Source organism: Chrysemys picta, chromosome 5, assembly GCF_011386835.1.
Source record: "Chrysemys picta bellii isolate R12L10 chromosome 5, ASM1138683v2, whole genome shotgun sequence".
Classification (NCBI taxonomy): Eukaryota; Metazoa; Chordata; order Testudines; family Emydidae; genus Chrysemys; species Chrysemys picta.
Window position 1 is genome coordinate 24424841 of NC_088795.1, and position 17587 is coordinate 24442427.

At 45.2% G+C, this 17587-nt stretch overlaps 1 long non-coding RNA gene across 1 annotated transcript; it reads left to right on the top strand.

The window, feature by feature from the left end:
• Nucleotides 1-462: 462 nt before the first annotated feature.
• On the top strand, nt 463-14652 carry LOC135984100 (uncharacterized). The gene is made up of 4 exons (XR_010602009.1): nt 463-767; nt 940-1022; nt 1437-1508; nt 13033-14652. It is a non-coding gene; the product is annotated as an uncharacterized LOC135984100 (long non-coding RNA).
• The last annotated feature ends 2935 nt before the right edge of the window (nt 14653-17587 follow it).

Below are 17587 nucleotides of genomic sequence, written 5' to 3' on the forward strand. Positions count from 1 at the left end.
ACCTTGTCCCCATGGGTCCCATGCTTCCCCATGCAGTTTATGCTAGCCTCAGAGACTCACTGCAATCCTCCACATAGACCTCTCTCTCTAGGGCCAGGGTTATAGTCTACTGAGCCCTTTTCATCATAAGCCAGCAAGGAGGTTGGTGAGAGAGCTCCCACAGTCTCTGTTGTCCCTATGGGCTTATTCAAGAACAGTTTAGCCTCCTGTTCTATCAGGGGCCTGTCTTCCCCTCCCAGGAGATGTTTCTATAGTGGGGGTTGGGGGGAACCCAGGTCCACCCTCTACTCTAGGTTCCAGCCCAGTGACCCTAATGGCAGCAGCTATTGGCAACTGACCTTTCACTGCCAGAGTTACTACATTTCCCTGGGCCACTTCCCCACAGTTCTCCTACTTCTCTCTCTTAACACCTTCTTCACCCTTACCTTAGACTCCTTTTCCAGTGGCTTAAGGGTGTCTTCATTACCCAGCCCTTCAACCACACTTCCTTTTCTCTGGCTCTCTCTGGTCTGACCAGAGTGAGCCCTTTTATAGTATCAGAGGGGCCTTAATTAGAGTCAGGTGTTCACATTAGCTTAACGGCCTCACCTGACTCTTTGCAGGTTAATTGGAGTCAGGTGTTCTCATTAGCCTAACAGCTTCAACTGACTCTTTGCAGGCTAATTGGAGTCATGTGTCCACCCTAGCCTGGAGCAGTCCCTATCAAAGATGATAGCACCTTTGACAAACAGTAAATGACTGACTGTCCTTGGCCACTTTTATATTGCGTGAGTACATATGCTGCCAGACCCACCCCCCCCCTGCAGAAGAGATTCTTTCAGCAGCAAGTTAACATGAAGTGATTTACTTTGTCCATATTGGATACAAGGTTCAGGGGGGTGGGGGGGAATCACTCCAGGTTGCACGTGCTTTTGAAATTTTTATTTCCATATTCCATAGGTCCTTTGGAAGAAATTTCATACAAAATGAAATCAAAGATTGCCTACTTGGAACTTCTTTTTTGGATGGGATAAGTATTGCTGGTAAGTCATATAAATGATTGTGCTGTTAAGATTTGAATTTACTTAGCTCCTGGCCTAGCCCAAATTTGGTTGTGGGGGGGGGGGTGTTTTGTTTTATTCTACATAGATTGTGCCGCCTTGGAACAATAAATAAACTCCAAACTAGAAAAGGCCCATTCCGTGCATTAAGGGCTGGCTTCCTCTCTCCTTTACTTTCATCGAGCAGTACTTTCATTCCATGAGTCATCCCCCTGATTTCAGTGGGAAACTTTTACTAATAAGATACTAAAAGTGTGTGCTGTAGCAGAATTGATCCCAGGATAATAGAACAGACTTGATGCTGCAATTCAACTAATTCAAATAATTGTAGTTGCTTGCTGAACTGTATTTCCCAGGATTATTTCAACCTAAGATCAGAACTCTTCCTCTTCCCAGGTATAAATGCCAAGCCCTGGAAAGTTTTGATAGAGCGTCTTAAACAGCATAGTGTAGAGACCATCCAACCAGGTATGCATGTATGTCTAAATGACTCATTTTCATTAGCCCCGATCTAACTTCTCCCTCCAAAAACTGTGTAATTTAAATTTTCTTGTAACTATATGCTTTCTTAAATACGCCTTTTTCAGCACCTATCTGAGGTGTAAGTTTGCCCCATTGTCCTCTATTGGGGCAGGCCTTCAAGGATGTTCTAGCATTTTATTTTGTAAAATATATGGGCTTTTCCTGATCTCCAGCAGAGGAATGCTCCACAGGCGAGGGCTCTTGGCTCCAGAGGAAAGTGTAACTTGAGCAGTGAGTGTTATTTTTTCCCCCCAACCTCTGTCAGTCATATTTCCTGTGTGGATTGGTGTATTCTTGAAGGGTTGCACAGAGCCCCTGATCTAGCTCACATTATTGGGGCTTTATAGATTAGGGCTAGGACCTCAAAGCAAATCCTGCACTGGGGAGACACTGCAGTGCATTGAACATGGCCTAATAAGCTGTTGCCAAGGTGACGCTGTCAGTTGTTCCAGCATGATGGACCAGTTGAAGTTTCATCTAGACTGGGCTGATTGAGGCAGTAGAGTGGAAGGTAAAGGTGAGTATTGCTGCAGTCAGGGCTTCATCTGGGATGGGCAGGGGGGTTGGTTCCTGCTTCTGTTGTGCATAGCTGGAAGTATAAAACAAAAATCTGTTTCTTTACCGATTGTTTTCCCCTCAATTTAACATACACATGATAACTTGTTGTAGGGAGTTAGGACAACTCACCTTGATGGTGTCCCTTCTTGGCATGCCAATATTGTATTTATAAAAGTGGATATTATTGTTATTGACCTTCTGGGAAGGACTAATGGACAGGCAGTGGAGGTGGAGCCAATATTTCAAAGCCAGTAAATAAATTACCTATCTGCTTTAGAAGTAGGTTTTAGTTTCCTGTTTGAGTGCTAGCTAACAGATCTTTTAGGTCCAAACCTCAGCATTTGCACAAAGTCTTATGCAAATCCACAAACTACATGTAACTGACCAATTTGCTCTGCAACTAAATCTGCCTACAAATGTTGTGGAAGCCTTTAAGGAGGTCTGTTAAACATTTGGCCCAGAGAGTCATACAAGAAAGGTAGAAATGTAAAAGTTATTTGTAGCAGAGGTCCCTTCCAGCCTGATATTCTTTGACTGGGTGAATCTGCTTCAAATTGCAAAATCTGTTGGAAAGAGTGATGGTGTCCCTAGCCTCTCTTTGCCCGAAGCTGGGTGGGCAATGGGGTGGATCACATGATGATTACCTGTTCTCTTCATTCCCTCTGAAGCACCTGGCATTGGCCACTGTTGGAAGACAGGGTACTGGGCTAGATGGACCTTTGGTCTGACCCAGTATGGCCATTCTTATGTTGAACAAGTTTCATAAAGATGTGTTCAGCTATTGAGGGTCTAATCATCCCAGAACAAATGTAACATTTTCATGGACTCTCATTGTGCTGGTGCCCAACTCTGGCCGCAAGGATTTCACTACATAGTTTACCTCTCTCAGCTGCTTGATGACCTTAAAGGGCCTGTCCTGGGCAGCCTGTAGTTTATTCTTTCTTACGGGAATGAGAACCGTCACCTGGTCCCTGGTAGCATAGAAGCAGGCACGTGCTGAGCGGTTGTACCAGACCTTTTGCTTCTCTTGGGCCCTGGCTAAATTCTCACCGGCCAAGTCCATGAGCTCAGTGAGTTTTTCCCAGAAAGTCAGTGCATACTCCACTTCTAATTTTCCATCGGGGGAGACCTTCCCCTCTCATTCGTCCCTCAACAAGTCCAGAGGTCCCCATACAGCAACTCAAAAGGAGAGAACGCAGTTGATTCCTGGGGCACTTCCCGGTACGCGAATAGCAGGTGGGGTAAATACTTGTCCCAGTCTTGTGGGTGCTGGTTCATAAAGGTTTTCAGCATCATCTTTAGGGTCCCATTGAACCTCTTCACCAGCCTGTTGTATGCTGAGGCCCAGGTGCGTCGGACCCCACACTTCTCCCACAAGCACCGGAGCAGAGTTGATATGAAATTGGAGCCCTGGTCTGTAAGTACCTCATTGGGGAACCCCACTCTGCTGAAAACGGTCAGCAGTGCATCTGCCACAGTGTCTTCCTCACCAAGGCCACCTCCTCAGGATAGGGAATAGTGAAATCTACCACCACCAGAATGTATTTTTGCCCTGTCCGAGTTGCCTTGCTGTCCATGGCCACCTTCTGGAAAGGCTCCTCTATGATGGCCAGGGGCCTCAAAGCTGCTTGTGCTGGGCCTTCCCCACCCTCTGGCAGGGGTCACAGGACCTGCAGTACTGCTGGATGGCATCAAAGATCCCGGGCCAGTAAAAGTTCTGTAGCAGCCTCTGCCTGGTGTGCTGGATTCCCTGGTGTCCTGAGAGAGGGACATCGTGGGCCAGGTACAGTAGCCTGCGGCGATACTTCTGGGGGAGCACTAGCTGTCTCCTGATCCCCCATGGTTCCACTTCCCCTTGGGGAGCCCATTCCCGATACAGGAATCCCTTCTCCCACAGGAATCTTTCCCGGCAGCCTACCCCCAGGGGTTTCGCTGTGCTGTGGCCAGAAAGTTCCCTTAGCTTCTCTAAGGGGGGATCCTTCCTCAGCTCGGCCTTGAATTCAGCGGCTGGGGAAGGGATGGGGACCTGCTCCCTCTCAGTGGCTGGTCTGAGGCAGCGGCCCCACCAACTCCTGTCCCCAGTGACTCCTTTCCCGCTGGGGTAGGAACCTGCATCCCTGGCAGGGCACCGCCCTGGTGTCAGAGCAGAATGCCCTTTGCTGGCTCTGGCTACGGGTGATGATTAGGGTGCTCTGGGGGCCGCCCGGCCAATCCACCAGGTCACCCCCCATCAGCACCTTGGTTGGCAACTGATGGTGCACCCCCACATCTTTGGGCCCCTCCTTGGCCCCCCATTTCAGAGGTACCCTTGCCCTGGGTACCTTAAACAGGGGCCTGCACACCCCCGTTAGGGTTAGGTAGGTGTTGGGCACCACCCAGTTTGGGGCCACCACCTCGGGCCGGGTCAGCGTCACCTCAAGTCCCAGTGACCTGCTTCGCATCCGCCTCCAGGGGAATGAGGCACTCGCTCCTCAGGGACTGCCCCCTGCCCACCCTGTAGACTGAGAACTTTGAATCCAGAGCATCCATCCTCCCCAAGGGGCTGGCCTGAGAGACTCCCTCCCCCCTTGGGCCATTGCTAAACGGCCACCCTCTCCTGCCTGGGGAGCCAGCCCTTCCTCTGGCTGGTCTCCCACCCAGTTAACCCTTTGTGGGCTCGGTTTGCTCATCCTGTCCCTGAGCTTTTGGCACCGGACCCATCTGTGCCCCCCCCCCCCGCCCACAGTAATTACACCTCAGGTCCCGTTGGTCCCCTGGGGCCGGTCAGTCAACTCTGGTATTGGCTGTGCCTCTCAGGAGGGATTTATCTGAGACTCCCTTCAGGGAAGCCCCTGGGTGACCCCTCTTCTGCACAGATGTGGGCCTGTCCCCCTGGGATTCCATTCCATATCCCAACCAGATAGCTACAAACTCGTCAGCCAGCAGCCCTGCGTGGCACAGGTCCTTTGGCCTCTTGTCCACAAACTACATCCTCCGGTCAGGGGGACAGAGTTCATACAGTCGCTCCAGCCCCATACAGTTCAATCACGTCCTCCTTGGTCTGGGCCCCGGTCCCATTTGCCCACTTACGGGTGTATTCCGCCATCAGCATGACCAGTTCCAGATAGGTCACCCCCTGGGTCTTCTGCACACTCAGGAACCTTTTCCTGTATGCCTTGGGGGTCAGCTCAAACTTGCACAGCCGGGCTTGTTGAACAGTTCATAGTCACCTGCTTCCACCTCATCCATCTGGCTGAACATCTTTATGGCTTTGGGATCTGGCAAGGGGGTGAGATTCATAGACTCTAGGACTGGAAGGAACCTCGAGAGGTCATCAAATCCAGTCCCCTGCCCACATGGCAGGACCAAATACTGTCTAGACCATCCCTGATAGACATTTATCTAACCTACTCTTAAATATCTCCAGAGATGGAGATTCCACAACCTCCCTAGGCAGTTTATTCCAATGTTTAACCACCCTGATAGTTAGGAACTTTTTCCTAATGTCCAACCTAAACTCCCTTGCTGCAGTTTAAGCCCATTGCTTCTTGTTCTATCCTTAGAGGCTAAGATGAAGAAGTTTTCTCCCACCTCCTTATGACCGCCTTTTAGATATCTGAAAACTGCTATCATGTCCCCTCTCAGTCTTCTCTTTTCCAAACTAAACAAACCCGATTCTTTCAGCCTTCCTTCATAGGTCATGTTCTCTAGACATTTAATCATTCTTGTTGCTCTTCTCTGGACCCGCTCCAATTTCTCCACATCTTTCTTGAAATGCGGTGCCCAGAACTGGACACAATACTCCAGCTGAGGCCTAACCAGCGCAGAGTAGATGCTGAAGCCTGTCTGCAGGGTCAACCTGGTGCACATTGTAGGCCTTCTCAAAGGCAGTGAAGAAGGCATCGATATTATCCCCTTCTTATACTGAGGCAGCACTTTTATATCTGAGTTCACTAGGGGCTTAGCCAGCCTGGGCCCATCCACACTCACCACAGGAGGGGGTCTCTCTGCTTCTCAGCTCCGCCATCACCAGCTTATGCTGCCTCTATCTCTCACGGTCCTCCCATTCCTTCTCATGGTGTGACGTTATGATTGTAATATAATATCTCATTGAAAGGTGACAGGGCCAGAAAGAGTTAATGAACTCACAGACTGACCTGACCCATGGCCGAACTTTAGAGACTGGTTAGGAAGATATGTAAATGAATAGAGCTTTGAAATGCAAGTCTGCATTGTTAGAGATAGAAGGGTAGATGTTTGCTCAGGTCTTGTGATGTAAGCAAACTAGCAATAGACAAGACTTGAGCTTTGATTCAAAGTTCAAAAAAGGAGTATTAACATTTAGGAAGACACTTGAGTGAAATAGTATTATTGTCTATATGTCTCTTTTGAAGGTTGTGGTAACCTGTATCTGAACTGTTTAATGGATAAATTATCCTGTGCTAATTGCCAGGATATTTAGGAGAAGGAAAGGTAAGCTTATTGTTTTCTCAGGCCAAAAGGCTGCAGGAAATGTATAAAAACCCTGGGACACGATCCTTCTTCATCTCAGATCTGCTTTGGGTTTCAAGAGGAGGAAACCTTAAGCCATAAGGATTGAGATCACCAGTCTCTGACTGGAGTCACCCTGAATATGGACATTGGACTATAACCTATGGACTATTTCTAAATGGACTTTAGGCAACTACAAGCTCATCTCTAATATGTATTAGAATTGAACTGAGGACTGTATGTATATTGATCTTTTAACCAACACTCCCTCTTTTCTTTTTTAATAAATTTTAGCTTAGTTAATAAGAATTGGCTATAAGCATGTATTTTCGGTAAGATCTAAGTTATCATTTGACCTGGGTCTGGGGCTTGGTTCTTTGGGATCAGGAGAACCTTTTATTTTATATGATGAGATAAGATTATCAGTAATCATCATCATATCTGACACGTGTGTCTGGATGGAGGCCTGAGGCTCGGTACTTTAAGGGAACTGTGTTGTTTGGACTTCTGAGTAACCAGTGAGGTAATACAGAAGTTGTTTGGTGCTGGCTTGCTAAATCTAAGTACACCTCTACCCCAATATAACGCTGTCCTCGGGAGCCAAAAAATCTTAACGCGTTATAGATGAAACCACATTATATCGAACTTGCTTTGATCCGCCGGAGTGCGCAGCCCCACCACCCCGGAGCACTGCTTTACGGCATTATATCTGAATTTGTGTTCTATCGGGGTAGAGGTGTATTTGGAATATCCACCAGCATTTGGGGTTTGTCTGCCCCATTCTGTTTGCAGTTCACCCTAATTGAGTGACCACAGAGCTGGCTCCCACGGGCAGCATCGTCACACAATGGTCCTGCCATTCTCTCTCACGGTCCTCCAGCTCTTTCAGTTTCAGTCCCTTTTCCAGCTCCACCAACGGGGAACTCGGTCGGGAAGATCCCCTGCTGGTCGGGTCAGTGGATCCTGGGGCTCCCTGGCTGTTCCCAGCCTCTCTTGCGGACTGAGCTGGCTCAGGAACCAGCTCCTTAGAGCGATCATTCTCTTCCAACTGGGCAATCAGCTGTGCCTTGGTGAATTTTCCAATGTGCGGCCCTCTCTCTCTCTCTGCACAGCTCTACAATGTCCTTCTTAAGGAGATGGTTATAGGCCATCTCCGTGCTGTTCCCACAGGGTCACAGACTCACAGGCCTGTGCTCTTTCAGCTCCCTACGATCCCTCGGAGGAACCGCTTCAGTGCAACAGCGGTTCTCAAGAGTCCACTCTCTCTCGGGGGTTAAGCCATAGGCTCCTTCGCCTCCTGGTATCGCACCACTCGGACCCACAAGCATACCCGTCTCCCACTAATCCCCCTTTGCTTTATTACTCCACAGTCACTTACTGCAGGATGTTCTTTGTGGGATGCAGTTTGATACCACCTCTGCCACCAGTTCTCACGGACAGGCCGCGCGATCCTCTGCATATACTTCACACGAAACCAGTCAGGACACTAGGGGAGCATGCATCCTCTCTATGCGCATACTGTCTCCAGGGCAAGAAGCATACAGAGCTTCGACCTTCCTGGGTTTGAGATGTGACAAAGTGGGGTTTTAATCATCTCATTATTATGCATGTGAGTCTTACTGTCCTACGCGACTATCCTATGTACCTTGGCGCCGATGGCCGCAAGGCCATCGAGGGGGCCGCCCCCGCCGATGGCCTGTACTTTCACGATGTGAAACATGTCTTTTGCCAATTTGCAAGACCTTGTACCTTGTCTGATGATGAAAAGGGAAGTAAGGCCACCGCCAGATTTTTCAGCTTGATCTCACCAGCATGGGAGGGAAGTTCTGACAGCTAGAGAGCTTGGGGAACTTGTCACTGTTGGGGCAAAGGTGGGGGAAGGGAGCAAGAACATTTTTCTCTTTCCTTTTGTACAGAAGATGGATATTTTGTAATAGTTACAAGGCTTTTATCTCCTTGGCCTTAAGGTAATATGTATGCTCACAGTATCTATTATGATTGGGTGACTAGATCCTATCTAGTGCCTTGTGGGGAAAGGGTTAACATTCTCTTCCCCAGCAGAGTGAAAAATACAGATTGTTCCTTCCTTGAAGAAACTGCCAAATTCCCCCACTCTGATAGGAGGAAGGGAGAGAGAAGGTAGCTGAGCTCAGGTCGGGCAAATTAGACATTTAGAAGGCATTCTAAAGAGAGTCCTCGTAAGAGAATGTTCCTGCGTTTGGCATAAACTGTAAATTAATCCTGCTGTGAGAAGCTAGTTTTGACTTCACTTTGAGTGTGCAATGAGAATGGCTCCTCTTTGCTTCATTTATTTGAACCCCCAAGCTTGTGGGTTATTTTCCTTTAGCTTTGCATGGCCCTCAATACAGTAACATTCAAATCCATCCTGATTAGCCCCTTGGTGGTAATAATAATACCTTCACACCAGACCAGCAAAGTGTTATCCTCCAGCATCTTATCTCCTGCAAAGATATTCTATATGTGTGAAGACGTATTACAGGAGTGTGACTATGGCCTTGGCTACACTCGGGACTTCCCAGCGCTGCCGCAGCAGCGCTGTGAAGCGCGAGTGTAGTCGCGGCGCCAGCGCTGCGAGAGCTCTCTCGCAGCGCTGCAAGTACTCCACCTCTCCGAGGGGAATAGCTTGCAACGCTGCAAGCGAGCATGCAGTGCTGCAGGCGCTGATTACACTGGCGCTTTACAGCGCTGCACTCGCCGCACTCAGGGGGGTGCGTTTTCACACCCCTGAGCGCAGCAAGTTGCAGCGCTGTACAGCGCCAGTGTAGCCAAGGCCTTAGCTTGTGGCGGGGAGCTGACTTAATCACACTTGTGTGTTTGCTCTTCATTTTACCATTTGTCTAGGTTCCTTTTCTCCTTCCAACTGCATGTCCCAAGTCTTCACTCGCTGTAGCATCCTAAAATTTAGAGGATGTCGGTGACCTGCAGAGTGTGGCTCATGTTAGCTTATTCCAGTGAGAGGCTCCTCTTTGATTCTAGATTCTCAAGGAGAGTGTTAAAAAGAACAAAAAACACCACAAAGGTTCAATCACTTTGAAACAAACAGCCTCTTAGCACTGGGCCAAAGGAAGAGATGCTGCGTTAATTGACTACTGACTCACTTAAAGCCTGTGACCGTAAACCCCCGTTAAAGGTGCCTGAGGAAATGTTATCTTTCCTGTGCTGAGATGCATTCAAACTGTTATCAGTATATAAGAGAATACAAGATTGGTGACAGTAACTGAACCTAATCCCAAATCTTCCTTTGTCTGGTCAACTAGAGTCTAGTGCAGGGGTTGGCAACCTGTGGCACACGTGCCAAAGGCAGCACGCAAGCTGATTTTTAGTGGCACTCTGCTGCCAGCCAGGGTCCTGGCCGCTGGCCCCGCTCAGCCCGCTGTCGGCCTGGATGCACAGAACTCCGGGCTGGCAGCAGGCTGAGCGGAGCTGGCAGCTGGGACCCCAGCTGGCAGGGGCCGGTGGACGGAACCCCAGACCGGCAGCAGGCCAAGTGGCTCAGCCCATTGCCGCTCTGGGGTTCTGTCTGCCACCCGCGCTGCTGGTCTGGGGTTCCGTCCGCAGGCCCCTGTAAATGCAAAATGTATTACTGGCACGCGAAACCTTAAATTAATGAAGACTTGGCACACCACTTCTCAAAGGTTGCCGACCCCTGGTCTAGTGACTTTTTTACCTCAGAGATGAGATCAAGCTGTACTAACATTATTGCAAGGGACTCTGGCTTCCAATATTCCCAAAAGCGTCCTGCTCTGCACACAGAGTTCTGTTCACCCGGCATCTTCACTACTAAAATGGAAACAGAATTTGTTTGCTTTGATGTCTGGCTTGATCCAGCTTCCAGTGAAGTCAGCAGAAAGACTCCTGTTGATGTGAATGGGAGTTGGATTGGGCCCACAGAAAGTGATTAGTGGCTGTGCAGCTGTGAGCTATCTAGCAAGCCTACCACAAGCTCGGTGAGCCTACTCTGCAGGGATGTCCTGCAATCCACAAAAACAGCACTCTAAAGAAAAGCAGGCAGAATACATGATAATTGTGTCATTTTTGATTGCAGGGCTAAATTGATCTTGTTTGGCACAGCCCTGCCTTTTGGATGGTGCAGAGATGCACCACAGACGTGCCGTCTCAGTAGGGCAAAATACTTCCCACAGCTCCCTAGTGTGTGAGAGAGTGCATAAACCCCAACACACTTTGGAAACAACTCTGCACTCCCCCCCCCAAAAAGATGCAATCCAGGCCTGCCTTGAGTCAGCCATGCAAAGGTATTCAGCTCCTTACTCCCTCCCCACTCCATGCACAGCCAGAATCTAGCCTAAGACATGACCATTTTTCTTGTACTATGTTACATTAACTTGCCAGGCTGACTTAAAGGATTTAGCATGCCTATAGGTCATCCTGTATGACAGATACTCAAACTGTGGCGATTGGTGTGGTAGAAAACTCTAAAGAAAGTAGAATTTTGGTAGCTGCCCAAAAAGTAGTACCTGGCCCACTCTAAAGTTTAAAAACTAGACACTTAGAAAATATATAGTTTTATTTAGTTGAACCAAAATGCAGATAAAATAGCAGATGTGTTAACTACCGCAACACATTTAATGTAATCAGTATCTGTTTCATCGGTGTTTTCATATGTGTTAACATTCTACAAAAGGAGATATACAGAGCGATGTTTGCAGATGACACAAAATGATAAAGTTTTGTTCAAAGTAGAATGAACTGCAAAGAACACCAGAGGGGGCCTAACAAAGCTAAATGCATAGTAGATAAAATAAATTGTTGACTAATGCACATTGGAAGGAATAATTTGAAGTACTCATATAGATTGCTGGGTTCTAAATTAACTAACCACCCTGCAAAATGTCCTAGGTATCACTGTGGACCACTCAATGAAAGCATCTGCTTGATTCACCATAACAGCTCTTAAAAATTGTTAGGATGTATAAAGAGAAAAAATATTACTGAAAATATTATAATTTCATTATTTAAATTGAGGGCACATAGTTGGAGCAGCTATGCCTATACGAGCCGCAACCACACCTCCAATTATTGCAGTGTAGACATATCTTGAGTTACGCTGCTGTAAAACCAGTGTAACTACTGAGAGTAAAATTAGGCCCTGACACTATGTTTTTATATTTATGGGGTATAGTACAAGATGACACGTCAGGAAGGTGTATACAGTGTTGGCCTAAAAGTGAAATGTTCTCTATAATTATGGTTCTTTATCGTCCTCTGATTTTTTTTCTATAAAAACTTTAAAAGTAAAATTAAAAACTAGGTTATCGATACACTGATGGCATCTCGTTTTCATTTCCATTCAGCAGATAAGCAGAATGGAAGTGTACAAGAGGCATGCAGCAATCCGTCAGAGATTTTTGTATTGATGGCAGCAATATGTCATCAGATTCCAATCAGTACCAGTTGATTCCTATGCAGTAGTGGCAATAATTAATTCAATCGCAAGGAATTTTAAAGAGAGACGTGGTTGTTACTGTCTAGCTGGGCAATCGGTCTAAAAGGTTTTCAGTGATAATATGCCAATATTGACTTCTGTTCAAATAAATGTTGCACTCGATTGACTCGAGGGATGAAAACAAAATTTCAGTCTTCATCAGAAATATCTGGAAATCTCCCCATTATGGCCATGAATTTTTAAAGTATGACCGGTTTTTGATTTAAAACTAACATTTTAAAGGGAAGGTGAACTTAGAACTCTGGAAAAAATTGTTATTCAGCTTTAATGAGAACATCAGGAAAGATTTACAGTTGTGATCTGTGGAAATACACTTGCTGTATATTCCAACTCTTTCTGGGTTCATGCAGCAATGTGGTTGCATAAGTAGGTAGGTATTGTGGCCCTATTGTTTGACCTTGGTACTGCTGCATATGTACCAACATACTATGTGATGGGTGCATAATAAATCACTACATAATGGTGGTGGTAGATTTTGTTAACACAATCACAAGTAAACAGTATAAATTACTGACTCATCACATGATTGTTTTAAGCCATTCATGAGACAGGGGGTTGTTTTGTATGGCATGGCATTTCACATTTAACAATATTTAATGTGCAAAATATGTGTGAAAAGGAAATAGCAGAATGTAGAATTAATCATATGTAAATACACTACACAACCAGCTACAGTGACAACATAAGTGTCATGACAGAGTGACCAGAAGGTTCCCATCATACCAGAGAAACTGCAGCCAACCAGCATCCGAGACTTATGCTGAGGTTCCCTGAGAACTCCTTAGTGCTTTAGCACTTTGTTTCTTCAAGTATTTCAAAGTGAAATGTGACATAGCTGCTGCAGTCACTGGTGTAAGGATTTGCAGCGAGTTAATATAACACAGTGGAGTTGAATAATTGCAGACTGTGCTCACATTAGGTTCTCATTTCATGTGATTTCTTTCTTTCTTTTTATAGCCCAGAATGTTTAAGGGGAGGAATTCAGCAAATCGTGAAGAAAATGTTGTCAGCAGTACCCATATTCCCCAGCCATAAGCTGCATTATCTCTCCCAGTCTAATGAACTAAGAGTGCTGTTATTGTGGCTGAACTGTGCATCCATTTGTGAGATGTCTGGTACAGATCATTAAGTATGGGAGAGGGGAAAGGAGCGTGAGGTGCTGTGCAACACGTGGAATGAATATTTACTGCACTCTCCGGGTTGTGTGGAGAGTGCATGATCAGAGAAGGTACACATACCACACCACTTCACGTATTGTTTTCTTTCTTGATGCACTTGGCTCTAATGGTATGGTTATCGCATCGCACAATACAGCTGTTTCATATCAGAGAACACTACCATCTTCCCCCTCTAAAGAGAATAATTTCTTTATTCATGTATGCATTGTTTTTAGGAAGGGGATCTGAGAACCTACATACAATCATTAAACTTTACTATTGCTAACATTGTGTTTATGGTGCCTTTCAGCACAATCCTCAAGGGGAGTTTTGCCTGATTAAGGAGTGCAGGATCAGGCATGCAGTGTGTGCCTTTGGGCTACTTTCATTTACTTTTCAAAATATTTGTATTCATTTTCTTGAAGAACACACAATGTGCTGTATAAAACATACTTGGATATAATTATAAGACCGTATTCATTGTTAGGTATCTTAGGAAAAGCTGCACAAAGAACTATTATATAAACACTATTACAAACAATGGACCAGATCTTCAGCTGGTGTAAATTGGTATAGTTTCATTACCCAGAATGTTATACCACTTTTAAATTACAAAAAATTCTCAATGATACCATATCCTATTTTTCAATTACCATAAATCCCTTTCATTTCTTTCAGCAGCTTGGCGATACACTTTATATCTCATATTTCTGCTACCCCTTTATGACAGATATGGCAATTTCCTGCAATATCCTAGACAAACATTATTGAATTAAGTGTAAGTATCTTAGGAGTTCATTGTATTAAAAGAGAGAAAATACTCGTGTTATTGTGGGACAGTATGTAACATCTCTAGCAGGGAGACACGACTATTGTAACCCTGAAAACTGTTATGAGCTTCAAAGGATTATCTTAAAAAATGTGCCAAACAAGAATGAACTTTTAGTTGAGTGGGTTTCCTAGGAAATACTTGGGAAGAGAAGATAAACCCATTGTCAGCTGATTATCTGTTCCCAGGCTCCCAAGATCAAAGGGCCAAACTGGATAAAGTAGTGACTTTCAGATTCATGGGGGTTCCTGTTCTGAGCCAAAAGTGTTATGAATTTGTAAAAACACAGAAAAACCTCTAAGTGAGGTTTAAGGTTTGACCACCTGCCAGACCCCTTGTTGGAGTTGGGTTGATCTCTGGTAAGTTTATTAGCATTCATGTAATATTTTATTGTTTTGAATAAGTTTTCTCTGTAACACTTTCACCTTAAGAATAAATGTTCTTGCTTAGAAATGGCTGTGCACAGGCCTGTTGAGAGAAATTTGAAGCTCCACAGTGTAGGCCGGGAACTGTGCAGTTGGGAAAACCCCCCAGTAAGGAGGGAGAGAGATGTGAGTCTACAGCCAAGACAGGTGATGACTCAGGAACCAGAAGCCTAAAAGTGGGTGCCCTGGGTGGACTGGAGGAATCACAGGTGCAAGAGCCCTGAACTGTGACACCCTCCTTGTTCAATATCCTATTCTAGCCTTCAAAACACTATAGACACTCTGTTGTAACAATGCATTATTACATGTATTATAGTAGTTTGCAGAAGACCAAACAGGATTTCTTACTCAGATGCACAGGGTCTAACTGGTTGCCATATGTGGGATCAGGAAGGAATTTTCCCCCTGGTCAGATTGACACTGATCTTAGGTGGGTTTAGCCTTCTTCTGCAGCATGTGGGTGGAAGTCATTTGCCAGGATTATTTGTGTATATATCACTTGATCATTTCCCTGCCATTGCAGAGGCCTGGAGCACTGGTGCACCTTGATCCCTTTTATTCTCTGCCTGTGGCATGTAATAGCCTCGTCTTCTGTGGGCTGTCATAATCCTTTGGTCTTTTTCCGATTATTGGGTTTAGTGGGTGGGTGCTCACTACATCCACCCTCCCAGTCTTTAGTCAAACCTAATTTAATGGTGTCGAGTTGACAAACTAGAGTGGATGGGTCATTACATAAAGTAAAACTGTTTTCCCATAATTTTTCCCCCTACTGTTACTCACACCTTCTCAACAGTTGGAAATGGGCCATCCTGATTATCACTACAAAAGTTTTTTTCTTCTGCTGATAATAGCACACCTTAATTAATTACCCTCGTTACAGTTGGTATGGCAACACCCATTTTTTCATGTTCTGTGTATATATATTTTCCTACTGTATCTTTCACTGCAGGCACCCAATAAAGTGGGTTTTAGCCCACAAAAGCTTATGGTCAAATAAATTTGTTAGTCTCTAAGGTGCCACAAGTACTCCTCGTTCTTAGGACTGGAAGGGACCTCAAGAGGTTATCTAGTCCGGTGCCCTGCACTCATGGCAGGACTAAGTATTATCTAGACCATTCCTGACAGGTGTTTGTCCAACCTGCTCTTAAAAATCTCCAGTGGGAGATTCCACAACCTCCCTAGGCAATTTATTCGGGTGCTTAACCACCCTGACAGTTAGGAAGTTTTTCCTAATGTCCAATCTAAACCTCCCGTGCTGCAATTTAAACCCATTGCTTCTTGTCCTATCCTCAGAGGTTAAGAAAAACAATTCTTCTGTTCTCCCTCCTCCTTGTAACAACCTTTTATGTACTTGAAAACTGTTATCATGTACCCTCTCAGTCTTCTCTTTTCCAGACTAAACAAACCCAATTTTTTTCAATCTTCCCTTATAGGTCATGTTTTCTAGACTTTAATCATTTTTGTTGCTCTTCTCTGGACTTTCTCCAATTTGTCCACATTTTTCCTGAAATATGGCGCCCAGAACTGGACACAATACTCCGACTGAAGCCTAATCAGCTGGGAGTAGAGCGGAAGAATGACTTCTTGTGTCTTGCTTACACTCCTGCTAATACATCCCACAATGACGTTCACTTTTTTTTTTTTTGCAACAGTTTTTTACACTGTTGACTCATATTTAGCTTGTGATCCACTATGACCCCCAGATCCCTTCTGCCTAGGCAGCCCTACCTAGGCAGTCATTTCCCATTTTGTATGTGTGCAACGGATTGTTCCTTCCTAAGTGGAGTACTTTGCATTTGTCCTTATTGAATTTCATGCTATTTACTTCAGACCATTTCTCCAATTTGTCTAGACCATTTCGAATTTTAATCCTATCCTCCAAAGTACTTGCAACCCCTCCCAGCTTGGTATCGCCGCAAACTTTATAAGTGTACTCTCTATGCCATTATCTAAATCACTGATGAAGGTATTGAACAGAACCGGACCCAGAACCGATCCCTGTGGGACCCCTCATCATGCCCTTCCAGCATGATTATGAACCACTGGTAACTACTCTCTGGGAACGGTTTTTCAACTAGTTTTGACTGATGACAAAGGGGTGATGGAGAGTCTGCAGTGGAAGACTGGGGATCACAATCACAACTTATCAGCTGAAAGCCCAGTACAGCAGTGATTCTCAACCTTTCCAGACTACTGTACCCCTTTCAGGAGACTGATGACTTGTGTATCCCCAATTTTAAACTCACTTAAAAACTACTTGCTTACAAATTCAGACAAAAATACAAAAGTGTCTCAGCAAACTATTACTGAAAAATTGCTTACTTTCTCATTTTTACCATGTAATTATAAAATAAATCAATTGGAATATAAATATTGTACTTATAGTTCAGTGTATGGTGTATATAAAGCAGAATAAACAAGTCATTGTTTGTATAAAATTTGTTTGGACTGACTTCGCTAGCGCTTTTTATGTAGCGTGTTGTAAAACTAGGCAAATATCTAGATGAGTTGATGTAACCCTGGGAAGACCTCTGCACACCCACAGGAGTACCCCTGGTTGAGAACCACTGCTGTAAAGAGTAGCTGAGTCAAGGGTAAAAGTGAATTTCATGCCAAGGGCAACCCATGTGGTGTTAACAAAAATGTTGGTCCAAGGATCTATGGGCCTCTGTTAAAAATCCAAACAGGGAATCTTGCAACATCAAAAAAATTATGAAAGCTGCACCAACTTTAAGGTCTGCCGCTACTGAGGTGCACCCGAGAACTGGGAGCCCACGTGTAGTTGCAAGATCTACAAGTGCTGAAGGATGGCTCTTTTTTAACAAATGCAATTGCTGACAAAGGGAAATTGCCTCATCCAAGCTTTCTTCTTTGACAAGAAGGGGAAGCTTCACTGAAGTACAGTTAGTAGCAGCAGGATACATTTTAAGCAATTTGTTCTGTATAAATAAGACTGGTCATTTAGCAGAAAACTAGGGAGGAGTTATGCAAATAAGGAGCAAAGAAGAGAGGCTGAGAGGTCAGCACCTGCAAATCCGGCCACGTTTATCTGTATGTCTAACTGTGGATTTAGGAGCCTGACTTTAGATATTCAGGTATGA